This window comes from Heteronotia binoei, chromosome 5, assembly GCF_032191835.1.
Source record: "Heteronotia binoei isolate CCM8104 ecotype False Entrance Well chromosome 5, APGP_CSIRO_Hbin_v1, whole genome shotgun sequence".
NCBI classification, from domain to species: domain Eukaryota; kingdom Metazoa; phylum Chordata; class Lepidosauria; order Squamata; family Gekkonidae; genus Heteronotia; species Heteronotia binoei.
Genome location: NC_083227.1, coordinates 112,670,114 through 112,675,482, shown reverse-complemented (window position 1 = coordinate 112,675,482; position 5,369 = coordinate 112,670,114).

Genomic DNA, 5,369 nt, shown 5'->3' with positions numbered 1-5,369 from the left:
GGGAAAAAACTCAAGACTGGTGCCACTGAAATTCCAATTGAAGGAGGGGAGCTCCCCAGAATATTTCAGTATTTCACTGGATGTCCATGCTGTAGCTGCTGTGCGGAATTGTTAGGAAGTGCCTAAAGCAAAGTGACTGTTACTGAAAACTGAGTCATCCATACTTGTTTTGGCTAGAGAAGGACTGAAGTGATGGCTTGCTTGGTGCTTTGCTACATGGGCAATGGCTCACTTTTAATGGCTGTGGTGTAATGGATCAGGGTTTCTTTTTCTTCTTTTTGGTGGGGAACTGCAGGTTTTGTGGGAGGGGCTGAAGGTGAAAATGTGAGTGGCTGCATGCTTTACCAATATCTGGTACCTGTTTCCAAGCAGCCTCTTTTTTCACTTGGGTGAAGGTGTTGCAGCTTTGCTTGTTTTAAGGGTTGGGAAAATAGAATGTTTTGCATGTTCTTTTCAAGTAGAATAATGGTAGGGAAGAAGGTTAAAAGGATCAGTGTGGATATATACCAGTGTAGCTCCAAAGTATTGAAATCCCAAATAACTGCTGTCCAGCAACCATGCCGTTTGGCCATTCCTTCAGAGTTGCCTTTATGTTTTAGATTTTACAGGTCAGTCCATTTTCTATAAGAATTGTTGGTAAAAGCAAGTCTGTAGAAGAAGCTGGAAGATAGTTAGATAATTGGTATTTAAGTTTCTGCTGTGAACTTAAGTGTGCTTTATTTGCACTATGAGACTATAAGGCTGGAGCTTGAGCAGTGCAGTTTGGTGGGTAGGCAAAAATAGCAGACCATTTATGGAGCCTTTGTGAAGTGAAGTGCCGTCTTGCAGTATAAAAAGCAATGGGGACACTATGAAAGATTCCATGGCTGCACAATGAATGATACTCAGCTCTCAGGAACCACTAATTTCTACCACCATCACTCCCTGCTAACTCTAGTCAGTTGGAGGCAATATTATGTAGTGTTTGAAGTCACCTACTGTGTTGTGAAAATCAGAGCTTGTTGATTTCTTTGTAGAACTTCTAGTAAATGGGTGAAAAAAAAAACTTCAACAGCTTTTCTGTTTCAGTCACCCTAACATAAGATTATCCTACTGCAGGGATACTGAGGAAACAGTATATAATTCCGATACATTCTCCATCTTCTGAATATGTGCCAAAGCCACCAGCCTTTTAATGGGAACAAATGTACGAAATGTGGAAGCCAAGTTTCAGTAACCCTCACTTAAATGCACTACAGGTTTATTCACAGGATTCTGGAAGTGAGTGGCATTGAGTTACATTGCAATAGCCATTCAGTTGCTTCACTCTTTGGTTAAAATCTGGATTTTTTTTCCAGCACAGGCCAATATTCACTTCTTCCTTAAAGATGTTTATTCAAAAGCTGTCCCACTAAGTTCAGTGGAACACAGGACCACACCTTTATGCTTATCCTTGCTTCAGTAGTAATAGTGAAGAGAAGACCCACCCTTAAGGTTACATAGGCATTTCTCTGGAAGATATTATCTTACTTACCAATCAGCTACATGTTCATACTTCTGTGCTGTATTTTGGTCTTGAACACCTGGCAGTTCAGCTCTTGCAAGAAAAAAGAGAACAATTTACATTTTTGCCATTTCCTTTTGGCTGCAGCTGTTTAATGCCAAAGACTTAGCAAATGATGAAATAAATTTTGTAATTTGTCAAGGATGCTAACCCTAAATCTCAGATTAGCCTTTTAGTTGTTGGAAGATTGACATTGGTTTGCTGAGTGTGAGAACGTAGAAACATATTGTGCTTTTTACACAGTTGATCACTCTCCTGTTTCTGTACTATTAGTGGTTCTCATCGAATGTGGAGCTTACATATAGAACCATTCCTCTTTCTTATGTATTGCATATGACTGGAGAAAATTTATTTGGATGATGTCATGACTGTAAATGAGCCCTTGATAGTTCTACAGTATTAGAGGGGGAAGGGCACTACTGAGAAAGTAGCACTACTTTAATTGGGGTTTTTTTTGCTTAACAGCACACTGCGAGCTTTTTTTGTTTGTAGACATTGTCTCACATTTTTCACAAGCACATCTTATACTGCTCAGAGGATCCCCTGTGGCTTTTCATATGAGGTAAATGGTTTTGCATAGAAGCTGATGGTCTGAGATACAGCTTACAAACTTTATTTTATGAACAGATGGCTTTGCTGTAGTGGCCAGCCTCTGTGCTTTCAAGGAGGTAGAAGGTTCTGTTGTTGGAATGTTGCAGGTAACACCCAATACCCCAAAATCAAACCTGTCATAAATAATTCTAGATTCTTTAAGAAGATTGCTATCTTAGAACTGTGCTACATTTAACATTGTGGCATATGCCTGACACCACAACCCAAACTCAATAAACTTCCCGTTTTTGTGTACTGCAAAAAACAGGAATTGTCAAGCACCTGAAACGCCACAGTATATGGCTGCATGGTGCTTCATCTCACTCGGTTAGGTACATTGTGTCCATCTGTCTTAGTCTTTTTGAACTTGACAAACTGAGTAAGTTACCTGCTCAGATGATCATTATATAGTACTTTTCAAGTTCTCAGCCCGCTTTCTTTGGTGTTCTTTGACAAGTGAGAATAGCTATACTGGTTTTATTTTAGTGTAAGGGCCATGCTGTTGCTTCTTTTCAGATTTCCCCCACTTTTTAAATGAAATACTAATAATGTCTTTTGTCTTTCACTTTTCTGTCTTTCCCTCCATGTTTTCAGGATTGGTCTAGTATAGCCCTGTTGAGTATAACAAGATTATCAAGTCAGTTATGTAGGGTTGGTTGTGTTGTGAACAGTACAGAGGAAGAGGAGCCTAAACTAGCTTCCAGTGTGATCAGGGAAACTCCCAGTGTCTGAAGTCAGTTTACTCTGGATTCAGACATAAGAACATAAGAAAAGCCATGTTGGATCAGGCCAGTGGCCCATCCAGTCCAACACTCTTATGTCACACAGTGGCCAATATATGTGTGTGTGTGTGTGTATATATACACACACACATATACATACATACACATACATATACCATGGCTAATAGCCACTGATGGACCTCTGCTCCATATTTTTATCCAATCCCCTCTTAAAGCTGGCTATGCTTGTAGCTACCACCACCTCTTGTGGCAGTGAATTCCACATGTTAATCACCCTTTGGGTGATGAAGTACTTTCTTTTATCCGTTTTAACCTGACTGCTCAGCAATTTCATTGAATGCCCACAAGTTCTTGTATTTAAAAATCCATTAAGGGGTGATGTATCTTGTTGCATGGAGACTTCTTCCCACTGACTGCTATTAATCCTTAAGAAATTGTATCACAATTCGTCATCTAGTGATAAAACCTCTGTAAACAAAATTATCTTGAGCTAGCTACAATCACTGCATATATAACACTGTCATCCAAACACATTTTTTTCATTGAATGTGTTGAGAAGTGTATGGTAGAAGAATTCAGGATTTGGCTAGCTACAGATATAAAACTGAAGGACCATTAAAGTGTTTGGGGCAGCTTCATTAAAGTGCAAATAATCTTTGATCCCATAAAAAGTGGCAGTGATTCAATGTCCTTCCTGTATTCTTGCTGCAGTCTTACTCCACTGATATTTTCTGATACAATAGGGTTAGAAGGGTGAAAAAGCATGCACGCACATACACAACTAGCAGAAGACTGTAGCTTGACCATGATATTATAGTCAGGTATTTTTATACATTTATTGGCGCTTTAGATGCCTTCTACAATGTCACATGGGTCCTGTTTGTTAGAGGCAGAATAAAATCTGGGAAAGACTTTCATCTAAAAATTGATACAGTTTTCCCCATTTCAGGCAGAAGTGTGCCTTGTAAAGAACTTAGCATAAAGTATTTCCAGTAAGTAAGCTGTAGGGATAGTTCTTCTGGGTGTTGTATGTGTGTGTGTTTACAGCTGTTCTAGATACAGAATCTAGATCCTCTTTCTGCAACAGCAAAATTACCAAGATCATGTATCATATCTTGGTATCAGAGTTAAAAGGTGTCATCTTCTGTTCAAAAAACTTCTGCTAATGTGGGGGAAAAGTGCAAACTCTTCAATTAGGAGCTGTTGTTTATTGTGGCAAGTCATTCCTTTTCCAGTTTTGAGCCAGTGATTCAGCAGCAAAGATCTGATTTCTTCTGGCCTTCTTTAGCCAGGATTACTAGAAACGTTAGTGTTTTTGCATTGTTGGAGCTCTGTTATATAAAGAAGATAGTTCTGCTGTTACCATTTTACAAAAATGTGAATTGGCTTGCATGAATTTATGTTGCAAGGCTCATAGCAGAGCCCAGAATGGAAGTGTATATAAGGTTTATACAGTCTGAAAAGAAACCAGAGTGATTTGGATCTTTTTAAAAAGCCAGTTATCAGCCCCATGTAGCAGCTTTGAAAGAAGGGAAAATTGCTGGAGAACAGGGCCAGCTCAAGCTAGTGAGCTGCCCTAAGCATCCTCCTTCCCTACCATTCCCCCCACCAACAGGATCCAGGGTGGACTGCATAGGAAGTAAAACTTTAGGTGTGCCCTGGAATGGACCCTAAGCAGCAGATGCTAGAGAAGGCACATACACTCTGTTGTGTTGGTGTATACTTCCAGTGCAGCCCACCTTGGATGGATCTGAGGCAGCAGTGACAGGAGAGGAGGCCCTGGAAGGTAGGACCAGAACCAATGGGTTGAAATTAAATCAAAAGAGTTTCTGGCTCAACATCAGGAAGAACTTCCTGACCGTTAGAGTGATTCCTCAGTGGAATAGGCTTCCTCAGGAGGTGGTGGGCTCTCCTTCCTTGGAGGTTTTTAAACAGAGGCCAGATGGCCATCTGCCAGCAATGAAGATCCTGTGAATTTAGAGGGGAGGTGTTTGTGAGTTTCCTGCATTGTGCAGGGGGTTGGACTAGATGACCCTAGAGGTCCCTTCCAACTCTATGATTCTATGAGTTCTCCTTTCAGTTGATTGCCACCCCAACAGAGGGTGAGGATTGGAATCTGAGCTGAGGTGCAGAGAAAGGGCTTCTGCAGTCTACCTTGGACCTCAGGCAACAGTGGCAAGGAGGTGGGTGCAAGTTTGGGCCCCTCAAATGGCTACTTGGCTCATTGGGGTAATGATCCAGTTATAAGATGTTTTAAATTTTCCTCCCATGCCTCTTCAGCAATTTAAATCTTCCCCTGAATTTGGCTTGCATCTGTGTTGGCCTCTAGCCAGATGGTGCTGCTTTTCCCTGGTTTTTGACAAAAAATACTGGCTGGTCCCTGTTCAGGTTGGTTATGTAGGGCTGGTTGTGTTGTGAACAGTACAGAGGAAGAGGAGCCTAAACTAGCTCCCAGTGTGATCAGTGTCGCTCCATGTGGATGTGATCAGTGT